We start from the raw sequence: 27,231 nt of genomic DNA on the forward strand, positions 1-27,231 counted from the left end.
CAAGATCTGCTACATAAGACTAACTCAAAAGAAAAACAAACTACTAAGGGGTTCCAAAAACAAAAGCCAAAACAAAACAACAAAACTCCAAAGCGTTTTGACAGACCTTGGGACTTCCCTTCCAAAGAACACTTTTTTTGTTGTTGTTAACATAACAGGCCTTTTGTTCTTTTGGCATTTTAAAATGATTTTAACATACATTTACTTATTTAGGGATGGTGCTGTAGGTAGGTTGGTCAAAGGACAGCTTGTAGGAATCAGTTTTCATCTTTGCCGTGTGAATTCCAGGGATGGAACTCAGGCTGTCAGACTTGGTGACAAGCACCTTTCCTGACTGAGCCATCTCATCCAGCCTTTTTTGGTGTTTTTAGGACAGGAAAACTATGTAGCTGAAGATAACTATAGATGTCTGCACTTCCAGGTGCTGGGGTTACAGGCCTGCACTGCCACACCTAGTTACATACGGAGTGGAGAACTGAATCCAGGTCTTTATGTATCCTATGAATAACGCCCCTACTGCTTCTTCCTCCTCCTTCTCTTCTTTTTCTTCCCCCTCCTACCCCCCCTTTTCTTCTTTTTTTTTTTTTTTGCAGTGATCTAATCTGAGGATCAAACCTAGAGAATCAAACACATCTGTGAGACAAGTGCTGTACCATTGAGTTCTCTGCTCTTAAACATTCCACAAGTTAGCTATAGAAAGCAGTTGAGGGCTGGAGAGATGGCTCAGCCATTAAAAGGCTAGGCCCACAAGCAAAATTATAAGAGCACAGGTGAAGCCGTATGCCGTACCACATACCTACAGTCACAGCACTCAGAAAAGTGAGGCAGGAGGAATGAGAGTTCCAGAAGCTGAGCTAGTGAGAATTGTCTTGCAAATGGGAGCCTGGGGTTGTAGCTGTGAGTGAGCACTTGCATACTTTATTAAGTGAGCTGTGCCAGAATTCTACACATGTTTGTGTGTTTACACAATGTCAGAGTTACTTAATGATAATAAGTAAGTTATAGGAATCACACTGGCTATAATTCAACAAGTCCTCCCAGTCTCATTTGTTATTCATGACTGTCAGCAATCACAGGTTCATTTATCCCAGTCTCTCACTTGCTGGGTGGCTCTGACTAGCCTGGTACTCACTTTGTCACCTGGTTAGTCCAGTATTCCACTTGGGATTATAGGCCTGAGCCACCCTGCTAGGCATGGCAGGAAGGTTTTTGAGTAACAAAGTGGGCTGTGAGACACAGGTAAGGGAAACTGAGCTCAAACCAGGGAACAATGGCAAAGGTCCTTTACTGTAACAGTTTTCCTGGATGAGGCTTGTGTTGATTGACCGAGTAACAGGTCAGAAACCTGCCATATCTTATTCTTAAGGTGCTTTTCTTAAAAAAAATATAGTCCCAGATAATAGGGTTATATCTCCCCATATCCAGGATTGGTAAACTCCTGTGTCTGGTGTTTCTTATAGGGTTTGACATATTTGCATATGTGATTATTTGTTGGTACAAATACATTATCAGTTTGTATTCATGCCGTGCCAGCAGATAGAGGTTGTTTATTTCTCGAAACAAGATATACAGTCATTTTGCATTGGCGTTCATTCTTAAAATAGAGTTAAGTCACGGCTAAGCACAGCCTGGAAGCTGCAGTTAGTTCTGCCCAACATAGAGGAACCCAGACCAGGTCCAATCTACTTTCCTTTCTAGCATATGTGAAGTCCTAGGTTCAATCCCCAGCACTACAAAAGAATAATTTTTAAAAGAATTAGTATTCTCGGGGCTGGGGATTTAGCTCAGTGGTAGAGCGCTTACCTAGGAAGCTCAAGGCCCTGGGTTCGGTCCCCAGCTCCGAAAAAAAAGAACCAAAAAAAAAAAAAAAGAATTAGTATTCTCTCTGCTTCCTGTCTGATACAAGATGAGACCTCCTTCTGCCACACACTGCCACCTCCATGATGTTTTGCCCAAGCAAGTGAGGACAAACTCCAGTGACATAAGCAAGAAAGAGTAATCCTACCCTGAAGAAAAAGGAAGAGGTGGTTGTGGTGGTGAAGAAAAGGATTCATTTACCCTTTACAAATGCATTTATTCAACAATTTTGTGTTGATCCTTTACCAGGAAGGCAAGCAGGGTCCTAAGTGCTGGGGTAAAGTGTCAGGCCAGACAGTTCATTGCTTTCAGAGGGTTTATGAAGGAGGTGGACTTGTAAAGATAGCCACACAAACATGTGGGCACTGACTGGCTTGATGAAAGTTCAGAAGCAGAACTAGAAGTAGTTATGACAGCATGTTAGGAAGTACCTGGTCCAGAGAGAAGCCACAGAAACAGAAGGAAGAGCCCCTTCAGGGAACAGGGTGATGGAAGACCCTGAGGTTGGACGAGGACTTGGTATATATACATAAAACTGAAAAGGCCAAGGTAGCTGCAACAGAGACCAGAACGCTATGGTCAGAAGGCTCTTTTTGAGTCCAATTTGGTGGTATAGGTGAGGGAATGGCTCCGTAGAAAGAAGGAAGTGATCATATGCTGGGTCGGTGGCAGAATCGTGACTCCAACCTGGATTTCTAGCCTGTCTAAATAAGCTCTTTCCATGCTTATTTATGAAAATAATAAGAATAAATAAGAATAGTCCATGCTTCCCTATTTATGAAAAGGCAAAAGGCAAAGTAGGTGCTAGCAAAATACTGCTCTTGAGGACTAAGAACAAGAGAAGGTTTTTATTTTGTTTTGAGACAGTCTCATTGTATAGTCCTGGCTGGCCTAGAATTCACTATTTAGACTAGACTGGCCTTGAATGCACAGAAATCTGCCTGGCTTTTGGAGTGCTTACGGTTAAAGGCATATACCATCAAAGGCAGCACGAGAGAAAAGTTTTTAGAGCTAGGTATAAGAATCAAATGAAGCCTTCATGAGCAAGGAAGGGAGTGAGTTTGGGAAAACAAAACAGAAAATGATGGGGGACCAGAAAGATGCCTTAGAAGGTTGCAGGTCCTTGCTTCTCTTCTTAGGACCCAAGTTAGTTTCCCAGCACCTACTTTGGGCTGCTCACAACTCCCTGTAACTCCAGCTTCAGGCGATCCATCACCCTCTTCTGGCCTCTATGGGCACCTGCACTGATGTGCACTAACCAATACAGATGCATATATCTACCCCTGACAAAATAAAATCGTTTAAAATTAAAAAAAACGATTATTTTAAAACTTAGGAATTTAAACTCTGCTTCCACATAATCACTTAGCCTTCCATGTTTCCAGTGCCTGTTCTTGTAAAGTAGATGGGAGGACGCTTCTTGTTGCTGCAGTTTGTTTTTTTTTTTTTTTTTTTTTTTTTGAGACAAGATTTCCCAGCCGCGGCTCCAGCTGGGAACTCCCTGTGTAGACCAAGTTGGCCTACAAACTCACAAAGATCTGTCTGTCTCTTCTGGGATTAAAGGTCTGCTCCACAAGAGGGTTCTTCGGGAGGGTGGAGGAAAAGGCTGGAATGAGAAGAGCCACAGCCGGAAGTCAGTTCTGACGCTGCCAGCAGGGGGAGCCATAAACTGAATTTCCGAAGAATGGGAGTGAGTTTGGCCCCTTGGCCCCCTGGGTAAATTCTTCTGAAACAGCCAAGATAACAGGAATGAGGATAGAAGAGGAAAGTAAGGATTTCCTGCAGGATCTTTGCAAAATCTTTGCTATGCTGCCCAATCTTTGTTGTCATCCTGACTACATCTGAAGTCAACTAAAATCCAAGCAGCTGGGCATGCATGCGGGTGAGGGATTTTCTTGACTGGATAATTTGAAGTGGCAGGAGGACCAACCCTAAATCTGGGTCATACCTTCTGGTGGCAACCCACATAAAAGGATACGAAAGCAGGAAGCTTCTACTATTTTTTGTCTGCTTAAATTCATTTTTAAAGATTTATTTATTTATGCTTATGAGTGCTTTGTCTGTATGTTTGCCTGCATGCCAGAAGACAGCATTGGGTCCCATTATAGATGGCTGTAAGCCACCATGTGATTGCTGAGAATTGAACTTGGGACTTCTGGAAGAGCACTCAGTGTTCTTAACTGTTGGGTCATCTCTCCAGTCCTCCACTCGTTCTTACTGGCAAGTTTATCTCTCCTATATCCTGATGCTGAGGCATTGCTGGTATTATAATCTACTTCTTTAGGATTTCCTGGGACTCCAGTACCAGATGGGGACTATTGAGACATTCAGCCTCATGGACTAAACAACTACCAGAATCTTTTCTGTCAGGAGCTAGGGATCGTTGGACACTAGTGCCACATAACCTGTAATCCACTGTAATGAAGTGTGTGTGTGTGTGTGTGTGTGTGTGTGTGTGTGTGTGTGTGTACACTCTATCAGTTTTGTTCCTTCAGAGAACCCTGGCTAATACAAGTGCCAAAGGGTAAGGACTCCTTAGAATAGTTTCCGTACCTGAAGCATGGCCTCCTCCACTCTGGGCTCCTCACCCACTCTCAAGACCTCACAACTCTCACCTATAGGCTCATCTTTTTCTGACTTTCATACCATGATGGCAAATTGGCTATAGGATTTGTCACCCCAGAAGCTCAAAGTCAGCATGACACTAAATTCATCTCACACCTTCCCCTTGATAATCTCCCTCATTAGTCCTCGTCTCTATGAATAGCACTACCAGCACCTCAGTTGTCCAAGGGCTGCAAGAGTGCCTCAGTGTTTGCTAGGGATTTACCTAACAAGAGGTTCTGGGTTCAATTCCCAGCACAGGGAAGGAAAGAAGAGGGGGTAAAAGAGGTTGGAGAGGTATCCGAAGTCATCTTGGCCACCCTGAAGCCCACAGTCACCCTGGCTCTACCTCCCAAGGGCTGGGATTACAGGGCGTGCTACAAGGTGTCCAGTTAAAGTGGTTTCAGGGTTTATTTTTCAGTACTGGGGAATCAAAGCACAGGTCTTCTGCCTGCTAAGCAAGTACTCAACTACTAAGATAAGTTTGTGAGACAGGATCTCACTATGTAGTTCACATATGTGTGTGGGTGTGTTTGTTACTGGAAAGGGAGCCCAGGATATTACACATGCTAGGCAAGCCCTCTACCAGTGAGCTGCACCCCAAGCTTTCACTGCAGCTGCACACTGATTTGTGTTACAGTTTCTATTTGTACTTTTCCCCTACTGTCTGATGGCCAGAAACTTACAGGGATCGAATCATGCCCTTATTTCAGCTTCCAAGCCTTCAAGATCAGGTCCTACCTTCTCATCATGACTTAAAAGCTTCCAACAACCTCTCCTACCTCATGTCTTACCCCTTCCCACCCACGCTCTGTTCAAGGTGAGCATCTGTAGCTACTTGGCTTTCCTCTGGGCCTCCTTATACTGTTTCCTCTTCCTGGACTCTTCCTTGTTTCCTCGGGTCTCCTTTCCAAGAACTGCCCCTCATCCTTCCCAAGAATCATCCCCTGTGACCACCACATCCTGTTTTTATTTTATTCCATGGATTGATTCCATGGAACATAGCAGCTTAGTAACTTATATCCCCACACCCACCGCCCATGAAGACTTGAAGACTTAGCTGTTTTTTTTTTTTAAAGATTTAATATATATCTGGAAGAGCAGTCAGTGCACTTAACCACTAAGCCATCTCTTCAGCCCTAGCTGTTCTTTTGAAAGAGTTGGCCAAGGACAGAACTTTGTGCATAATAGCATATCAGTGAGCGTGTTAGATGAATGAACAGATGGATGATTTTTTTAAATATCTTACTCCAGAAAGGAAGCAGTGGGCACCATGTTAGGGTCAAAATAAAACCTTGGAGGGGGGGGATTGATACATTCAAAGCCATAATTGGGACCAGACACCAAGGAAGCGGAAAGGGAAGCACATGCCCATTCTAGTCATTCTTCTTGACAGTACTACCCCTGTCTCCCTCTTATACCCAGCTCAGGGTAGCACAGAAGAATAAGTTCCACTCAGGATCTGGACATTCTATTCCCCTCCTAGAATTTATACTGAGACAGAACCGCTCATACTTGGCTGCAAGATGGGTGGCTCCAGCCATTGTCAAGTGTTGGTGGACCCTAGGTTCCCAGAATCCCCTCTTCTTAGCCCATAGACACTCCTGGGAATTCCACAAACTTTCTCTTGGCTTCTATCTCCAATGAAGAATAACCCGTCCTCTGCGTCAGAGTCCGGATCCTCCACATAGACACCTAATTTGATGTTTATTCTTCTTTCCCTTCCTTCACTGGCACTGAACAGAGCCCAGCAGTAAAACATATAAGCTCTCAGGGACAACTGGGGGGAGCTGGGATGAGAGCTAAGCTTTTCTAGAGCCTTTGAAGGCCTTGGCCCCCTGCCTAGATCTGAGTCAGGGACTGTATGTCCTAGAGAACTAGCTTGCTAGCCATCTGCTCTGAGCTTAAAGAGCCTAGGGACCCTTGGGATGTTTTGTTCAAATTCATCAAGGCAGAGTGAGAAAACAGCCAGGAGCTTGGCCAGTCTCGGCCTTTGAAGGTATGGAGAAAAGGCACAGAACTAATACCAGGGTGTGTTTATAGCATGGCAGGTCCCAGAGTGGAATGGACAGCCCCCAGAGCCGTACCTCTCAGCATTCCTTCCACGAACCGGTGTGTTATGAACAGCTGTTTGATGCCAGGCCCTTCCTTTCCCAGTAATCAACAGTGTGTTCTTTACCAGGTGAAGGAATCAGGGTCCAGAGGGTCATACAGCAGTGCCTTGTGTATTCAGTGAGACGGGATACCCAGGTGGCAAGAAAATGAAGATAATACCTTTCAGTGAGCAAACAGCTCGAGGAGATAGATTTGGGACCTATAACAGTAAGGAGCTTCTGGGGCTGATCTTTACTTTGCCAGGAATTCTCAACTCTGGATTTGCAGTAGATTTACTAGAGATCTTTTCTCTTTTCAGACAGGAACTCAGTGTGTAGCCGTGGCTGTTTTAAAATTTGATATGTAGACCAGGATGGCCTGAAGTCAGAGATTGGCCAGTTTTTACTAGAGATCATTTTTAAGGATTTATTTTGATTATATTTAATGAACGTGTGTGTTTGCCAGTGTTCTTGGGGACCAGAGGTGTTGGATTCCTTGGAGCTGGCAGTTGTGCGCTGCCCATCATGGATGTTGAGCATTTTCTGGTCCTCTGCAAGAACACATTCCTAATCACTGAGCTATATCCCCAGCCCCACTAGAGATATTTTTGAGATCTTTTTTTAAAAAAAAGCTTATTAATTTACTATGTAAATAGTATTCTGCCTACATGTAGGCCTACACACCAAAAGAGGGCACCAGATCTCATTCTAGATGGTTGTGAGCCACCATGTGGTTGCTAGGAATTGATCTTAGGACCTCTGGAAGAGCAGTCAGTGCTCTTAACCACATTTATGCTGAGTCTGGTGGTACATGCCTTTAATCACAGCACTAGGGAGTTAGAACTCTATGAGTTTAAGGCCAGCCTGGTCTACATAGCAAGTTCCAGGTCAGACAAGCCTACATAATAAGACCCTCTCTCAATAAAAACAAACAAACAAACAAATGATATAGATAGGTTTTTCCATTATAGCAATAGCAGAAACAAACAACCTCCCAAACAACGATACCATACAAGGGAATACCGTACATAAAAGAATAAACTGCTTGATCGATGCACCGGTTCGGGTGACTATCAGTGGTCCTACACTAAGTGAGATAGGCCAGTCTCTAAATGTTACTCCTGCTTGATCTGGTTTCTGCGAAGCTCAACAACAATCAATATGAATCCCTAGTGGAAAGCAGGATGGAGGTTACCTCTGGCAGGGGTCCACATATTCAGGGACACTAGAGCAATGGAAATGTTTTTTATCAGGATACTGTGTTAAATTGGGTTTACTATTGCTGTGATGAAACCCCATGGCATTGGTAAGAAAGGGTTGATTTGGCTTACATATCCTGAGTCACAGTCCATTAAGGGAAGCCAAGGCAGGAACTCAAACCATGTGGGCACCTGCCCAGAGCTGACAAAGGAGTGCTGCTTACTGGCTTACTCCTCGTCACTCCCTCAGCTTGTTTTCTTATAGAACCTAGGACCTCAGGCCCCTGGGTGACCTCACAATGGACTTGGCCCTTCCACATCAATTACCAATTAGAAAATGCCCCACCAACTTGCTAACAGATTTTAAAAAAGATTTATTTATTTATTTATTTGAGTACACTGTCATTGTCTTCAGACACACCAGAAGAGGGCATCGGACCCTATTGCAGATGGTTGTGAGCCACCATGTGGTTGCTGGGAATTGAACTCAGGACCTCTGGAAGAGCAGACAGTTAGTGTTCTTAACCACCGAGCCATCTCTTCAGCCCGTGCACACAGATATTATGGAGGCATTTTCTCAACTGAATTTCCCTCCTCACAGAGGACTCTAACTTGTGTCAAGTTCACATAAAACGAGGCATGACAGGCACTTAAGACCTGTATATTTATATTGTATCTAAATTATGCCTCATTTTAAAAAAAATGCCACAATCCATCCCTAACTAAATCAAAGTCTCTAGAGGTAGGGCCTGAGGAAAGATACTTTAGACTTTTTCCTAGGGCTAGGATTCTAGTTAGAGAGGTAGAGCACTCATTTAGTACCTGTAAGATAGTGGGTCCAATTCCTACCACTGGAAAATATATGTGTGTCTTAGACTGGTGTGATGGCACGTACCCTTTATTCCAACACACAGGAGGCTGCAGCAAGAAAATTGTGAGTGCAAAGTCATCCTGGGCTACATAGCCTACTTAGAGTTCAGGCACAGACTTGTTGGAGGAAGAACTATTTGGATCGTGCTCTTATTTTCAAAGCCTTCTGGCAAGGCTTTCAGATTTGGAGGGGAAGAAGGGGTTGGAGATGAAAGGGTTATTTTTCAGCTTCTTGAAGGGAACAGAACCGAATTTAATCTTAAAGTCTGGATCTGGCTAAGTGATTAACACAGTCTTACCTATTCACTAGCTGTGATTCTCCTTGACTAGGAGAGCTGCTTTTGAATTATCGCCTTTGAATTATAGTGAGTCATCGCAGGCAATAAAACAGCACCTCTTTGTCAATATTCTCTGCTTCAAATTTGTCACTAATTCGAGCTGGCCTCATCCCCAGCAGATCTGAACAACCGGAAGGCAGAGTGAATAGAATTTGATCAATGCTTCGCCCCTGCAGGATGAGCTTGAGGTTGTCTCTGTGGGCCCTGTCCTTAAAAGGTTTTCCTGTAGGGGTGATTTTTGTACAGAATAGAAGAAAGCTAGCAGGGGCCTTGCTCCTGCTGTGCTAAAATGGCAGGCTATGTGAGGCAGAAAGCTGAGGGGAGCAGAGAAGGCAGCTCCAGGGAAATGATAGTGGAGTTAATCTATCTATTGTAATGCTAGCAGGCCCTTGTTTTGCAGTTTATAAACTATTCTAGACAACGCCTCATTTGTACCCCAAACTGATACCAATAGAGAAACTGGGGCCAGTGAGGTGGCAACAGGGGGCAATGGCCTTCCTGCTTCCGGTGCCCTTGGTCCTGCTGGTGAATTAATCCAGTAGTACCCCAGCTCCTGGCCTGATCTCTCCTCCACTCACTGAGCCCAGGCAGCTGCTATGTCATTTCTCTGGAACATCGGAAATGCCAGGAAGCATGCAAATGAATCCCTGTGAGACATAGCCCTGAGCAAAACAACTTCCAGCTTACCATCAGTAATTGCTACCCCCAGATGATAGCCTGTACCCAGACGTGTGGGAAAGTGAAGATGGGGGAAGAAAGAGGATGGAAAAGAGAAGGGAGCAGGCATACTAGGCAAGTGGCCATGCCAGGGTTGGGGCTTCAAGGAGGGATGACAGGAGAGTGAATCAGACACCGAAGAGGGCTCTGTCCTGTTTGCCTGGAAACTGGAATGTTCTTCTGTACACGTATAGCAAAGCATTTCAGTCATTACATACTTGGGCCCCTTTGATAGTGGGTAATTTGCTTGGTCCTAGAAATGCAAAGCCAGGGGATGTCATTTTCTGTCCACTGAATGATCCATAACCTCTGTCCAGGAGAGTGAGTCTGGAGAAAGATCCAGTCATAATGGCTACCATCCATTTATTCCGTATGTACTTACTTAGTTTGTTTCGGTGTGGAATTTTGTCTTTTAAGAAGGTTCTCCCCAGCCAGGTAGTAATGCTGCAGGCCTTTGATCCCACACTTCGGGTGTGGGGTTGGGGTGGGGTGAGCAGTAGTATCTCTGAATTTAAGGACAGCCTGGTCTACTAAGTGAATTCCAGGATAGCCAGAGCTACACAGAGAAACCCTTTCCCAACAACAAAACAAAACAAAGTTCTCCTCATAGCCCAGAATGGCCTCAAACTTGTGGCTGTCACTGTGCTTCAGTCTTGGGTGCTGGTACTATACAAGGGCAAGCCGCTACACCCATCTTCAATCATTATTTATTAAGCACTTATTATAGGTCAGAGACATAGTGTTAGAGATACAGCAATAAACAAAACACACCAGAATTCCCACCGGCATGAAGCTTACCTTTAAGTGAAGGGGGTAACAAATTGTTCAACTAAAACAGTGTTAGATATATTCATCCAGATTCTCTAGAGACCCAGAGACGATAGGGTGGAAGTATGCACAAAACGCTCTTGCTATAAGGACTCAGCCAAGTAAAATATTTTTATAAAAGAAAGCATTTTTAAAGATATATTTACTTATTATATATAAGTACACTGTTACCTGCCTTCAGATACACCAGATCTTAAAGATTTATTTATATCAGGCTGGAGAGATGGCTCAGAGGTTAAGAGCACTGTCTGCTCTTCCAGAGGTCCTGAGTTCAATTCCCAGCAACCACATGGTGGCTCACAACCATCTATAATCAGGTCTGGTGCCCTCTTCTGGCCTACAGGCATACATGCAGGCAGAAAGCTGTATATTGTATACATAATAAATAAATAAATGAAAAAAGATTTATTTATTTCTATTATATGTGTATGGGTGTTTTGTCTGTATGCTATGTATGTGCCTCGTACCCATAGAAGCTAGAAGGCATCTGGTCCCCTAGAACTGGCATTACAAGTGGTTGTAAGTTGCCATGTGGGTATTTGAAATCAAACCTGGGTCCTTTGCCCAACCTTGCCTGTATGTATGCATGTATGTATATATGTATGTATGCACACACACACACACACACACACACACACACACACACACACACACCCCTCTGGAGACAGAGGTAGGTGGATCTAGTTCTAGGCCAGCATGTGTACAAAATGAGTTCTAGGCCAGCCAGGGTTACAATATTGAGTCAATCTCTCTCTCCCTCTCTTCCTTTCTCTCTCTCCTTCCCTCCCTTTCTGTCTTCCTCTCTCTCTCTCCCTCCATCCTGCCCTCTGTCTCTTTACACACACACACACACACACACACACACACACTCTCTCTCTCTCTCTCTCTCTCTCTCTCTCTCTCACACACACACACACACACACACACACACACACACACACACACACGTAAGTTTGTCAGGTGGTAGTGGCATGTGCCTTTAATCTCAGCACTTGGGAGGCAGAGGTAGGCAGATCTCTGAGTTCAAGGCCATCCTGGTCTACAGAGTTCCAGGGCAGCCAGGGCTATACAGAGAAACCCTGTTTTACACTGCCCCCCCCAAAAAAAAACCACTCACAGTTGAAAATGAGAGACATAGAAGGCTTCTGTGACAATCTCACCTCCCCCAAAAGAAACAATCTAGACAAGAAGACATTGAAGAAAACTCTTAAAACTTGTGATAAGGCATCCTGAAATGTAGCTCTTTACAGTTGATGGCTTCTGGCAGGGGCTGGGGTGGGGAAGGACACCATCTTCTTTAAGGGCCTGACACTGGGAGATTGACCATGATGTAGTAAGTATTTAGACAGCACAAATATGACTTGGTTTTTTTCTTCCTTCTTTTCCTTTTGTTTTAGAGGAGTCACAAGTGGGAGGGGCTGGGATGGCTGGCAAGTGAATGTGATCAGGATGCATTATGTGAAATTTCCAAATAAACACTAAAATAGTATATTGGAAGAAAGTTCAGACCCCTCATCTCAACAAAATAAAAGTCATTCTTTCTTACCCAGGCCTTGACTGTACTCAAACCTTCAAAGGACTGAATGGGGGAGGCCTGCTCATATCTGGGAGAGTAATGTGCTTTGTTTACTCTGCTGATTCCAGTAGGGCTTCTTTCTTTTCTTTCTTTCTTTTTTTGCAATGCTGAGGACTGAATCCAGGACCTCAGAACAAGGACCCTGCTTCTGAGTTATACCTCCAGTCTCCCCAGTTCAAGTGTCTTCACAGACACCCAGGAATAATGTCTAAGCAGGTTTCTAGAGCCAGGTAGGGTGGCAAATGCCTGTAATGTCAATTCTTGCAGGTGGTAACAGGGGACTAAGGAGTTTAAGGTCAGCTAAAAGTTAGTCTGTGGCCAAGTTGGACAACAGGAGACCTAGTCCCAAATTCCTTTTGCTGTGCTCCCTGTGGTGTTGTCAAGTTGACAGATAAAATAAGCCATCACAGTTGGTGATAAGGGCAAGAAAATAGACGGTGCTGGTGGGCTGTTGGCTGTGTGCTTATACTGGATAATGGGGGAGGTTTGACTTCATTCAAATGAAGATTTGAAAGGCAGGACTGAACCTAGGTATGACAGCCTGTTCTACAAAGCCAGTTCGGGAACAACCAGGGCTATACAGAGAAAGCCTGTCTTGGGGGAAAAAAAAACATAAAAACCAAACCAAACCAAAACAGAAACAAGAAAGAAAGCAAGCAAGCAGTGAGTGAACGAGGGAGCATGGAGATTTGTAACAGTGCTCCAGGCAGCAGTAATAGGTACAAAGGCCTTGAGGCAAGCGTCTATGTTGTGTTGGACATGCTCAGAACCCAGCCCAGCTGGAGCAGAAGGAACGGTGGAAAAGAGGCAGAAAGGTGGTTAGATGGCCCACCAAAGCTAACAGTAACAGAGTAACAGAGGAATTTATACTACATATGAAATGAAAGCCCTTACAGATTTGAGAGTGGGGCAGTGCAGTTTGGCTTGTGGCTTGTTTTGTTTTACTTTGTTTTGTTATTTTGTTTGTTTTTATTGAGACAGAGATGTATTCTATAGCCCTGACTGACCTGGAACTCACAGAGATCACTTACCTCTGCCTCCTGAGTACTGGGATTAAAGGCCAAGCCATCATGGCTGGCTTTTATTTTTTTAAGATTTGTTTATTTTAGTTATATGTGTTGCTATCTTCAGACACACCAGAAGAGGGCGTCAGATCCAATTACATATGGTTGTGAGCCACCATGTGGTTGCTGGGATTTGAACTCAGGACCTCTTGGTTCTTATCTTGGGCTAAGGGCAGTCAGTGTTCTTAACTGCTGAGCCATCTCTCCAGCCCTGCTTTGTGTTTTAATAGGATGCCTTTGGCTTCTGTGTGATGAATAGACTATAGAGGGAACTAGAGGCAGAGTCTGGTGACGGATCTCAGTTGGCAGAATGCCTATCTATCAAACATATGGCTCTGGGTTCAATCCCTCGCACCACATAAACTGGGCAAGGTGGTACATGCATGAAATCCTAGCACTTGAAAAGTGGAGGAAGGAAGCGGGAGTTTAAAGTAATCCTCTGCTAAGTAGGTAAGCATGTCTTTGAATCCAGTCAGGACTTATGAAACCCCAGCTCCAAACCAGCTCTGTCCCAGGGACAGAGGAGCAGATAGAGCACTATTGCACTAATCCCAGCAAAAAGGTCACCATGGGGTTGATGACAGCAGTGGATTGAGATATGTTTTGAAGGAAGAGCCAACAGTATTTGCTGATGGATTGCTGGAGGAGCCAAAAAATATAAAAGCAGGTATCTTGGCTGAGATAGTGTGCTGTGAAATGGACAATTCAAATTCAAAGGGACACAGTGGACTCAATCCATGTCCTTAGCTGTGAGCCCTTAGCCAAGTTGCTCTGAACCTCTTCATCTGTAAAAACTTGGGTATAGTGTGTGAATGAAAACTTCTGAAAAGAATCTGCATCTGGCTGTGAACAAAAACTCCTGAAAAGAAGCTGTGTCTGTCCAAACCAATTGGCTGATAAGGACTTTAGTACTGTGGAAAGATTGGAATGTTGCAGGGCCAGAGGCTAATACATTATCTTGGGCTAAGTTCTGGGCCTTCTGCGACAGCCATTCCTTGCCTACCCATCCCCACTTTACTAGAACTAACTTGTGACGATAGATAAAAACCTCAGAATCTACTGACCTAGCAGGGACTAGCTTCTACCAATCTAAAAGCTAAGAATGCCATCAGATAATATTTTGAGCCTGTAGAAAGGCTTTCCCCATCTCCCTGTCTCTGCCTCTCTGATGTACCCACCAATGTATTTTATTTTTATTTTTATTTATTTTTCCCCCAAGACCATTTCTCTGTGTAGCCCTGACTATCCTGGAACTCGTTTTGTAGACCAGACTGGCCTCAACTCAGAGATCCCCTTGCTTCTCTCTCCTGAGTGTGTTCTCACCTTGCCCACCAATGTATTTTAAACTTGCCTTGATTTATGACTTTCTCTGTTCTCCAAAACTATAAGATCTCTGCTGCTCCATATTGGAACATGGAATTTGGGGCACCCTAAGTCTGTTCTATCTCCCTGGTCACTACCTCTTATTCCCTTAGAATGAGAGCTGTGGGGTTTTTTGGTTTGGTTTGGTTTGGTTTGGTTTTGGGTTTTATTTATTTATTTATTTTTTTGCATTGATAGTTGTAAGTTTTTTGGGTTTTTTTGTTTTGTTTTGTTTTGTTTTGTTTTGTTTTGAGATGTGATTTGTGTTGCCGAAAGGTTGGCCTCAAAAGGATCCTCCCACCTCAGCCTCTGAATACTGAAACTCAGGTGTGGACTAATGTGCTAGTTTATGAAGAAATGATAAGGTGATTATGGAAAAGGCCAATTCCACAGCTGACACAAACTAGGTGTTTCCGAAGCACTAGCTGCTTTGTTGACCTTCCCTTTTTGAGGAATTGAGAGAAGCGTCACGGTGGAGCTTCATCTTGAGGGACTATGGTGGACACCTGAGGCTTCGTTAGACAGAGAAGACGTGTAAAGGGGACTATCTTTCTCTCGGGTGGCAGGCAGGCAGAGAAGCCTTGAGGAAGACCTTTCTCTGGAGGGGGCTGTGTGAGGACATAGAGTTCCTGGGTGTAAAGAGAGCTTGACACACCCAAAGTGATGCACAAGCAAAGGGGTCCCACTGGGATGCTTGAGGCTTGAACTCCTGCCGCCTCCCCAGCTCTGCTTTGGACTGGGCCTGGCCAGGAAGACCTTTGAAGTCTTCTGAGTTACAGGATGAAGCTAGTTGTAAGTATGCATGCAAGATGCTCATGCTGAGAAGCTGCAGCCTTTTCACTACATAGAATCACTACAAACATCTGGCTTGGCTCCAGACTGGGGGACCTCCCTCCATCAACCATACACATGCTGATTGCAGACATACAGCCCCCAAGGCAGAGACTCTGAGAACATCTTTGAGGTAAGCTTCACACCAGCAACCCCTATTCATTGCCCAAAAGCCAGAGTCCCCCTTATTTAGTACCATTGCCCCGCCCCAGAGTATACATGACTTTCCCCTAGAACTACAAACACCAACCCCTAACCTCAGGGATGTTTGACATCAGACTGCCTGGATTTTTTATCCTGCCTCATCCCTGTTTGTTAGATAAGCTCAGACTTGTCTCTTAACCTCTCTAGGCCCTATTTCCTACCTCTGCAAAGAAGAATGTAAATGACTCCTCCCTCACAAGCCCCGTGCCAAGCTGCAATGGTATCCGACACTAGGGCTTAGGGACTTTGCTGGGTGTGGTGTGCACACTTGCAATCTCAGCACCTAGGAGGCAGAGGCAGGAAAATCACTGCAAGTTTGAGGCCATTCTGGTCTGGATAGTAAGAGCATCTCAGTAACCAAACCAGGACAAGAAAGTGTCACAGATAGACAATCAATCAAGCAAGATTGGTGGCCTGAGTTTGAACCCCAGAACTCACATAAAAGGGAAGGGGAGAACTGACCCCACATGTGTCATGGCATGTGCTCCAACATGCACACATATGCATGCACACAAAATAATAACAAATCATTTTTGTTTGTTGAGACAGACAGGGTTTCTCTGTGTAGCCTTTGCTGTCCTGGAACTCACTCTGTAAACCAGACTAGTCTCAAACTCACAGACATCCTCTTGCCTCAGCCTCTTGATTGCTGGGACTAAAGGTGTGTACCACTGCTTCCAGGCTGCAAATATTTCTAACAACCAACTAAACAACAACAACAACAAAAACAACAACAACAACAAAATGTGCTTTTTACCTTGTCCTTCTACTCCCTCTCCACCGTTAGTACACAACTATCAGATGTGACTCAATGTAAAAACTGAGCAAACTGAAGAAAGAGGAGGTTTAACCAGGTTCAAAGTTTTCTTCTGATGAGTATCTACTTGGATGAAATCTTTAAAAATAGCAGTGATCATATTGTGCTCCAAAGCATTCAAGTTATTTTCTTAGCTTTCCTAATATCCTGAGTGCTTTTACTGAACAATCAGATTGCAGAATGGATTTAGAAGCCATAACTGGCCAAACACATTCTGTTTGGACAGGATCAGTTAACACTCAATATAGTGTGCTGCCTGCTAGGAGAGTAGTCTCCTTGGCTTTATCTTCAGAGCAAACCCTATGCAGTTAGTGCAACTCTCAACTCTTTTTGCAGGTGGGAAAGCCAAAATCAGCAGACGAATGGACTTACTCAGTATTTCAGCTAGTGAACGTTGATGGAGGCTTTGAACACAGGCATCCTTGTTGTAGAGGCTGTAAGCTTGGCTGCTGTGCTTTATGCTCATCCCTCGTTGTCCATGGGGATTTTGGTTCAAAGTTGATGGATGCTCGGTGACAGACTGTGTGCTTAGCATGCACTGGGTCCTGGGTTTAAGTCCCAGTATGAGGTGTCTGCAATGGGAGTGAAAGGAATCAACAATGTGAGAGTAGCTCTCCATAACCCCTCACACCCTTGCCTGTACCGTGAGTCATCTCTAGGGGCTAGAGGTATAGGTTGAGCTAGCCCAAGGAGCACGTGTGAGCCCTTGGACACAGCACTGTCCCTGGACTACTTTTACCTATTCAGTTTTCTGTAAGGTTCTTGAGAACCCTCCAACTTAGGTATACCAGGGGTTCTGGAAGCGGTCCCTCCATGGATAATTAGGAACAACTGTATACCAAAGGCGTCAAGCATATGGCCTCCACAAGAAGACTGCCTGTGTTCAAAGCCTCCACCAACAGACACTAGCTGGAACACTGAGTAAATCAGCTCATCCCACCACCTCCAGATTGCTTAAGCCTAACATAATGTAAATGTGATATAAATAGTTGTCATATGTTTCTTGGGGAATAAAGGGTTTTTTTTTAACGTGTGTATATGCTTAGTAGAGATAGAGTTTTCACAGATTTTTTCCAGTTCAGTTCCACATCAGAAACTACAGAATTTGTAGAACTTGTGGCTGTGAAGGGCCAGCTGTATTGTACCTTTGAATAGTTGGACCAAATCGGTCATATATGTGACAACCTATATTCTAAGGAATCTAGGAGAAATACTGAGGTTGGTCAGATGTGGTGGTAGACACCTTTAATCCCAGCAGAAGCAGGTGGATATCTGAATTCAAGGCAAGCTTGGTCTATATGGTGAGTAGCCCAGGCCAGCCAGGGTTGTATAATGAGGCTCTGTCTCTAAAAAAAAAAAGTATGTGTGTGTGTGTGTGTGTGTGTGTGTGTGTGTGTGTGTGTGTGTTTGTGTGTGCTCGCATTTTATATATTTTGTTTCGTCTCCTCAGGAAGTTTATTACATAACACCAGGTGATACTGCTCCTCAGACTCATATAAGGGCAAGTTTTACACACTTACACACTTACACACACACACTCATTCTTTCCTTGCTGCCCCCTCACTCTCATAGTCCTACACCCCTACACACACACACACACACACACACACACACACACACACACGCGCGCGCGCGCGCGCGCGCGCGCGCTGGCATTGGTGTTGGGACCTAGCCCTAAGCCTTACTATAAGATATATGTATACTCAATTGACCACATCCTCATGGCCAATGCCATTCTCTGGGGTGGTGTCTTTAGTGAGAAGTTTGAATCGACTTCCAAAGGTCCTTTTAACTGTTTGTTGATGCTGGGATGCAACTCAGTGCCATATACATGCTAGGCAAGTGCTGTATCACTGAGCTGCATGTCTGAAGCCTGGCAGCTTGTCTCTCTTGGCAGTTCCTTTTCACGATGCCTTCCCTCAAGAGATCTCCAGACGTGGCTCTCCCACCATTCTACCTGGAACACCTCCTCCCTTCACTCCTGGGCTAAATTTCTCATTTATTTGTTTAAATTTTTCTTGTTTTGTTTTGTTTTACACAGAGATTTACTATGTAGCCCTGGATGTCCTGGGACTATGTCGATCAGGTTGGCCTCAAATCACGAGCGATCCTCCTGCTTCTGGCTCCTGAGTGGTAAGATTAAAGGCATGCACCACTATGCCTCACTTTATCTGTTTGTGTGTTTCTATTTTGAAGTTTTTGCTTTTTTTGAGACAGGGTCTTTCTTTGTGTAGACCAGACTGGCATCAAACTCACAGAGATTCTCCTGTCTTTGCCTCCAGAGTGCTGGGATTAATGGCATGTACCACCACATCTGGCTCAAAGCAGGAACCTGGAGGCAGGAGCTGATGCAGAGGCCATGGAGAGGTGCTGCTGCTTACTGGCTTGCCTCTCATGGCTTGCTCCATCTGCTTTTTTAAAAAAAAAAAACAACCATTTATTTATTATGTATACATCATACAGCTTTCTGCCTGCATGTATGCCTGTAGGCCAGAAGAGGGCACCAGATCTGATTATAAATGGTTGTGAGCCACCATGTGGTTGCTGGGAATTGAACTCAGGACCTCTGGAAGAGCAGACAGTGCTCTTAACCACTGAGCCATCTCTCCAGCCCTCCATCTGCTTTCTTATAGAACCCAGGACCACCAGTCCAGGGATGACACCACCCACCATGGCCTGAACCTTCCCCATCAATCATGCTTATCTACTTACAGCCTGATCTTATGGAGGCATTTTCTTAATTGAGGTTCCCTCCTCTTAGATGACTTGCATCAAGTTGACCTAAAACTAACCTGCACACAGCCACTTATCTATTTAGTTTTGAGGCAAAGTCTTACTGCATAGCACAGGCTGGCTTCCAACTCCTCATCTTCTGGCCTCACATTCCTGAGTACTGGGATTGTAAGAGTGCCCCATACACCCAGGGATCACTTGTTTCTTTCTTTCTTTCTTTCTTTCTTTCTTTCTTTCTTTCTTTCTTTCTTTCTTTCTTTCTTTCTTTCTTTCTTCTTTTTTTCTTTTTTTCTTTCTTTTTTTTGGAGCTGGGGACCGAACCCAGGGCTTTGCGCTTGCTAGGCAAGCGCTCTTCCACTGAGCTAAATCCCCAACCCTTGTCTATTTCTTTCTTAAACACACACACACACACACACACACACACACACACACACACACACACACAAAGCACAGGGTTTTATTTCTAGCCCATTGGGCAGGGTTCTGCCAGGACCCAGCAGGGCAGGGAGCAGGCTCTCAGAGGGCTGAGGTCTCCACTTTTCTTTTTTTTTTTCTTTTTTTTTTCTTTTTTTTTTTTTTTTTGGAGCTGGGGACCGAACCCAGGGCCTTGCGCTTGCTAGACAAGCGCTCTACCACTGAGCTAAATCCCCAACCCCTCCTCCACTTTTCTCTTGGGTGACAAATGGGTTCCTCAGCACCACAATGACTGAGTCTCCACACAGGAACATCTTGGAGATGTAGTGGTCCTTGTTGACAGGCTTGGACTTCTTCTTGCCCTCGATGCTCTTGGGGACCTCAGTCTACATCTCCTTCACTTTTTCTAGCACCACGTTGCAGTGCCTGTCAAAGGCTTTCACCTGGCCCAGGAGTTCCTTCTTGATGCGACAGTAAATGAGCACTTGTGTGCTGTTTTTGACCAACTGCGTGACCACTGAGAGGGGACCTGTGTTGAATTCCTCCTCCTCCTGCTTCTGCAGCACCTCTAGGGCCATCTCACTCTTGGGTTTATTGAGGAGACTCATGGTGGAGGTTTCACTCACAGATCACTCCTGCCTCCCTCCAAGCGCGTTGCTCTAGCCTCTCCACTTGGCTATTTCTTGAAGCCAGAATGCTAGGAATAGTCCTTCTGTTTCCTTGTCCTCATTCCCCACATCCTGTCAGGTACCAAGTCCTGTTGTGTCGCTCCTTCTCTTCACTTTCAGAATGTGCTTTTCTAGTCCAAGGATACCCTGTCCAAGAGAAAGCCCTCTGTTGTGTCTATGTCTCTGATGTCCTAGTCTCTTCCTCTATTCAGCAACCGGAGAACAAAATTTGGATGTTGAATCTTTGGCTCAAAATCCTTTGATGACTTTATTTAAATCCAGATTCCTGCACTTGTGTGATAGGATGCTGTACCATGAGACAGACTTACAGTATGGGTTCTGGAGTCAATGAAAAACTTGATTCAGATGTCAAGTCAGCCACTTCATAGCAGGGTGACTTTTGGTAGTATCTTACGGTTTCTATTGCTATGATGAAACATCATGACCAAAAGGAAGATGGAGAGGAAAGGGTTTATTCAGCTTACACTTCCACACTTCTGTTCATTACCAAAGTAAGTCAGGACAGGAACTGAAACAGGGCAGAAACTTGTAGGCAGGAGCTGATGCAGAGGCCATGGAGAGATGTTACTTACTGGCTTGCTTCCCCTGGCTTGCTCAGCCTGCTTTCTTTCTTTTTTTTTTATAGAACCCAGAAACACTGGCCCAGGGATGGCATCATCCACAATGGGAGGCTCCTTTCTCTCTGATGACTCTAGTTTGTGTCAAGTTGACACACAAAACTAGCAAATACAAGTAGTGTTTATTTTTTATTTTATGATTTTTCAGGGCTGGAGATTGAACCCCAGGCCTAGAAAATGCTAGGCATATATTCACTCTATCATTGATCTACACCCCAGGAAACATCTTTTTTTTTCATTTGGAGACAGTATCCAGCTCATGAACCCTTCTCTACCATAGCCAAAGAGGTGACTTGAGCCACAGGAACACACAACACATGGCAGCTTTGGCAATTATGGACCTTAATAATATGATTCCAATTATCTCTCATTTTAAAGTTATCAGGGGCCAGATATGATGGCACATGCCTTTGATCCCAGCACTACACTATGGAGGCAGAGAGAGGAGGGTTTACATAGTGAATCCCAGGCCAGCCAAGGCTACATATCTAGACCTTGTCTCAAAAGCAAAAAATAAAACTAAATAAGAAGAGAGGAGAAAGAATAGTTGTGTAAATAAAATTATCAGGACTAGTAAGTCAAACCAGTATTGATTTAATTGACTGGTAATGATTCATGGTTATAATTAACAATGTGATAACTCTTGGTCTCTTGTCTTATAACCTGTTACTATAAAGTCATTATGAGAGTATTTTGGATCCTGCTATTCTCTCCCTAGCCTCACTTCTCCCTTGCTTCCCCTTCATTTACATGTCTCATTTTCTGCTCTCTCCCTGGAACACCTTCCTTGTACCATCCGCTGAGTTCTCCAGCTCCTTTTTGTCTTGCTAAGACCCTACCCCAGATTAGTGAAGATGTCCAGTCCATGGGTCCCATGCATAAGCTCTTCTTCATAGAGTGCCTCCCACACCATACTCTAATTATTTTCTCGTTTGTACCTTGGAATTATGGTCATCGATTTGAGAAGGAGTTGGATATCTTGCTTTGGTTTCTTTAGATAGGAACTTGGCTGTGTTAACTAGATTAATCTCAAACTTGTAGGTCCAAGGAGTCCTCCTGCCTCAACCTTCAGAGTAGTTGGGACTACAGATGTGTGCCACAACACCAGCTCAGAACCCTATGCATTGTCACCTTATTCAAGCTCTGAACACTCTGCTGGGCCCATAGTCCCTTAAGTGTTTGCTGAATGAACAAGAGGTCTACCTGGTAGTAAGCAGTGTTCTCCCTCAGTCCACCTCCCTTCTATGTGTCCTAGGGCCCAAGGCAGGCTTCTTTGAAGCCAAAAGTAAGACAAATTGAGATTGAACAAAGGTGGATGTTGTCTACCTGGTCACTCTGAGAACTTCCTGTATCTGTCCAGATATTATATATAATTTTGTGTGTAAGAGACAGGATTGCAAGTAGCCAAAGCTGGCCTCCAACTTTTTATGTAGCTGAGAATGAAGCTGAAGGTTGATCCTCCTACCTCTGCCAAGTGCTAAGATTACATACATATGTACAGCACCATACCCAGGTTTATGAGACACATCCCCAACCCCTACCCCAGAGGTATTGCTGTCCTTCACTTTATAACCTTCTCAGTCTTAGTGAAGGAACGGACATTCTGTATGTGTAAAATGCATTTCTGGTGGGGTCTTCCTGGAGATTCTGAGGTAAAACACACTGGTGCTTTGTAAGCTGCAAAGGGCTGCATGCAATACTTACTGATAATCGAACAGAAAATGTGTGCTTTGGCTCAGTCCTCTTTAAGCCCCCACACAGACACAGGCTGTCCTGTTTGTACAGCAATATCACTTCAATCCAGTTACAATTGATTGGCATTATCACTTTCTTTCTTCTGGCAGCTTCCCAGCCTGCAGCAACATGTTGACCACCACAGAGACATAAAAAGCACCCTTGTCTCGGTGGGATCATATATACAAACAACCCTTAAAGTGGATTATTTTGCAGATGGCTGATCTCATTTTTTTCAATCCTGATTCTATTAGTTCCAATTTCAGAAGGTGACATTTTCTGACTTTGTCCCCTTAAGCACAAGCAAAACTATAGATTTCTACTGTTGTTTTCAGCAGCTAGAAAGTGGTGGCAGCACAGAGACTGGAAGGTGTCTAGTAAAATGCAGGATGTAACTCTCATTCATTCATTTACAAATTCCTCTGCTCAGATCCAGGGTGCCAGTGAGTGGAGCGAGCTTGGGATAGAGCTGTGGACAACATTGGTCTTGTGGCCCTCACAGTCACACAGGGAGACTTCGGGGTAGAGGTTGATGTTGCTAAATAGTTTGAAACAACGCGCTATGTAGCCTGGCCTTGAACTCTCTTAAGTTGCCAAGGTTGGTCTTGAACTCCTGATCTTTCTGCCTTCATTCCTCAAGTGTTAGGATTACTGGTAACCACCCATACCAGCTAAACAGACACTTGTTATTGTGTGGCAAAAATCCATGCTGGAAGAACAGGAAACAGTGTGTATGAGCTTCTAATTTTCCAGAGATTGGCCAGAGTAAGCAGCATCTCAGTTGGAATCTGAGGGATGGTTGAGAGTCAGCTGGAATAAAGTTAGGGAGAGCGGGCAAGAGGGAGAGTAGAGTGAAGAAAAAAACGTCCCCAGAGAGAAAAAATGTCCAAAGAAGCTGAAGAAAGAAGGGAACAGGGTGCACTTGGGAGCCTATAGGAAAACTAGGAGCCAGATGTGATGGTATACATTTGTAATCCTGAAACCTGGAAAGCAGAGAGGTAGGAGGACCACAAGTTCAAAGTCAGCCTGAGCCACATAGTGGGAGCCTGATAAAAAAAAGAAATGGAGGCTGGTAGATGTGGTGGTGCACATTTTTAATCATAACACTCAGGAGCCAGAGGCCCGTAGACCACTGCGAACCTTCTACAGATCAAGTTCCAGGCCAGGCAGAGCTGCATGGTGAGGCTCTGCCTCAAAATATAAACATAAATAAGTAAAAGGAAATGTAAGAAAAGAAGGAGTGAAATGAATATAAGAAAAATAGAGGGGGCTGGAGAGATTGGAAAGATGGCTCAGAGGTTAAGAGCACTGACTGCTCTTCCAGAGGTCCTGAGTTCAAATCCCAGCAACCACATGGTGGCTCACAACCATCTGTAGTGAGATCTGATGCCCTCCTCTGGTGTGTGTCTGAAGTCAGCTACAGTGTACTGACATACATAAGATAAATAAATCTTTTTTTTTTGGTTCTTCTTTTTTTTGGAGCTGGGGACCGAACCCAGGGCCTTGCGCTTCCTAGGCAAGCGCTCTACCACTGAGCTAAATCCCCAACCCCGATAAATAAATCTTAAAAAAACAAGACAGAAAAAAGAAAAATAGAAAAAGTCAAAGACTACAGGACTAGAAGCCTCATGAAAGTAGGACAGAAAAGGAAAGCGATGAGTTCTGTTTCTGCCGTGTTTTAGTTGTTTGGGGGACCATTCAAGATGTCCAGGTGTTAGGTGATTATGTGGACTTGAAATCAAGAAAGAGGTTTTGTGGAGGCTGGAGAAATGGCTCAATGGCACCCACACAGCATGCAAAACCACCCGTAATGACATTTCAAGGGGATCAGATGCCCTCTTCTGGTCCCCACAGACTCCTACGTACACACTGTGAGTATGTATTCACACAAACTTACACACATACACGTAAATAAAGCATTAAAGTAAATAAATATTTATTTTTAAAAAATGAAAGAAAGAAGATGTGGTAGTAAGCAATCAATTGGAAGTTGGGAGCACCTTCAACTGCTGATGTGGCTTAGGACCACTATGAGGAGCACTTGCAAGAAGCCCAAGGAATTTGGACTTGACTCCGTAGTCAATATCTCTGAAGCAAGAGGTGTTTTAGAACAAGTAACAGGATTCAACCTGACTTCCAGGGATAGGGCTATAAGGTAGGGGAGAGACTGGGTTGGGGTTATATGAAGTAGCCTTCTACAGAGCTCTGCTGAGCTAGGAAGAGGAGGAGGGCCCTCATGAAAGGTACTGAGGTAGCACACAGGACAGGATAAGATAGCCTGCTGGGCCTTGAAGCATGACACAGTGCAGTGTGCTGATAGGCTTGTACTGACTGGCAGAGACAATTGTTAACTTCTCAGCATGGGGATGCCTGCCTTAGCACATAGGGTGAAGAGGCAGAAAAATCCCTGTGAAGTCTCGGTCAGCCAGAGCTGCATATGAGACTATTTAAAAAACTAAACAAAACAACAACAACAAACAATTATTAAAAATAAAAAATAGGCAAATTAAAAAATTTTGAATAGAAACAAGATTAAATAAAATGTTAAACAGAAAGAGATATTAAATATGGGAAACCTATTATTTTCTGGAATTGAGTGTGACGCTCAGTGGTAAAACGTGTACTTAGCATGAGTGAGGCCCTGGGCTCAGTCCCTAATACCAAAAGACGAAATCCCAAACCAAGAAAAAGCAAACAAAAGTAAATACAAATAACGGAAGCCCTCATGCTTCCTATTTGTGCTGCTATTTTTTTTTTTAAACTCTCATTTTGCCCTTCAGGTTTCTTGCGCCTGTTATACCTGCATGGTACTGCAGGGGACCTCTTCCCAACCTCCTGGTTAATGAAATCACACCCGTAACTGCCAAACATTATAAATCAACGCTTGGTTAATTATCTAGAACAGTGCCTCTCAACCTGGGCATCTATCTCAACCCCTTTGGGCTGGGAATGACCCTTTCACAGGAGTCACATATCACATTTCCTACAATCAGATATTTACATTAAGATTCAAAACAGTATCAAAATTACAGCTATGAAACAGTAACGAAAATAATGTTATGGTTAGGGGTGAACACATCATGAGGAACTACTGTATTAAAGGGTCATGGCATTATGAAGGTTGAAAATCACTGCTGTAGAAGGAAGTTTTACAATGTTCAAAATGCAGATTAGATTTTAAACGTGTTAAGCATACTGGTGTATGTCTATAACCCCAGTAATCGAGAGGATAAGATTAGGAAGGCTGTGGAGTAAAGGTCATCCTGGGCTACAGAATGTGACTGCTTTATCATTGTCAACGATCATAGTGACCTACATCACAACACATGGAAGGAGAATCAAGAGTTCAGGGTCATTCTTGGCTACATGTTAAGTTTGAGGCCAGCCTGGACTGCCTTTTTAAAGACTCTTTTTAAAGTTTTTCTCTTCTTTTCCCTTTGCTGTGATAAAATACTAACAAAATCAGCTTAAGGAGAAAGGGTTTCTTTTACTTCACAATACATTACATCATGGTGGGAAACTCAAAGCATCATGCACTTGGTCACCTCAGATCCACAATCAGAAAGCAAAGAATGAAGGCCTTTTTTGCTCCTTTGCTGGATCTTCCCTCACTAACCCAATCAAGATAGTCTCCCACAGTCATGCCCAGAGCTCCACCTGCCTCTGCCTCCTGGGTGCTGAGATTAAAGGCGTGCACCACCACACCCGGCTACTTTTGGGTGATTGTAAATGCTGTCAATTGTAAATAATTGTAAATAACACAACCCATCATACCCAGGTTAGCCCCGAACATGTCATTTCATTCTTTTTAGTTAGGCTGTTGAGTTTCTTTGATTATAAACTTGCAATGGGGGCTGGAGAGATGGCTCAATGGTTAAGAGCACGGACTGCTTTTCCAGAGGTCCTGAGTTCAAATTCCAGCAACCACATGGTGGCTTACAACCATCTGTAATGAGATCTGATACCCTCTTCTGGTGTGTCTTACATATAATAAATAAATGAATTAAAACAAGCAAACAAACAAACCTGCATCAGTCATGAAGCCCAACCTTCCCAGGAGTGTGTGTGTGTGTGTGTGTGTGTGTGTGTGTGTGTGTGCCCATGTAGCACAGCAAGTTTGTGGAGGTCAGAGGACAATCTGCAAGAGTTGGCTCTCTCTAATATATGGGTTCAGGGACTGAACTTGAATTAAAAGAGAAATAAAAAAGAAACTATATAACTGCTCCCAATGGAAGAAAAAAAAGAGAGCATAGTCAGAGTCAGAAACACCTGGAAGAGTCCAGAGTGAGCATGACCCTGAATTGGGCCATGTGAGGAGAGGGTATGGGAAAGAGGAGAGAGTAGCCGTCAACCAACAGGGGTGTCCTGAGCCAAGAGACTGGCCAAGAGATTACATAAAAAGGCCAGATAACCAAAATGGTTGGATTATATAGGGAAGGGCAGCTGGGAGAAAGGCAGTCCAACCCCTAGGCTAGAGAAGTTTAGGGTAAGGGTCAGGATATGCCAGCCATGCCCTGTAATGATATGGCAGCCAGCATCTGCTTTGGTATATTAATGGGCAACTCAGCCATTTGTCCTGGGTTTGAGACCTAACAGAACCCAGGTCATCAGGATTGGAAGCAAGCACCTTTACCCACTGGAACATCCTGCTAGCCAATTTTTGCTGATCTCTTATGTCCGACCT

At 44.1% G+C, this 27,231-nt stretch overlaps 1 long non-coding RNA gene and 1 pseudogene across 1 annotated transcript in view; one reads left to right on the top strand and one right to left on the bottom strand.

Annotated features, from left to right (window-relative positions):
• LOC120099193 (uncharacterized) overlaps positions 1-27,231 on the top strand; it is a 76,290-nt gene that overhangs the window by 2,604 nt on the left and 46,455 nt on the right. The gene's annotated exons all lie outside the window — the stretch shown is intronic.
• Snrpd2-ps2 (small nuclear ribonucleoprotein D2 polypeptide, pseudogene 2) lies at positions 19,723-20,115 on the bottom strand (annotated as a pseudogene).

The sequence above is a fragment of the Rattus norvegicus genome, chromosome X (assembly GCF_021556685.1).
Source record: "Rattus norvegicus strain SHRSP/BbbUtx chromosome X, alternate assembly SHRSP_T2T, whole genome shotgun sequence".
Taxonomy (NCBI): domain Eukaryota; kingdom Metazoa; phylum Chordata; class Mammalia; order Rodentia; family Muridae; genus Rattus; species Rattus norvegicus.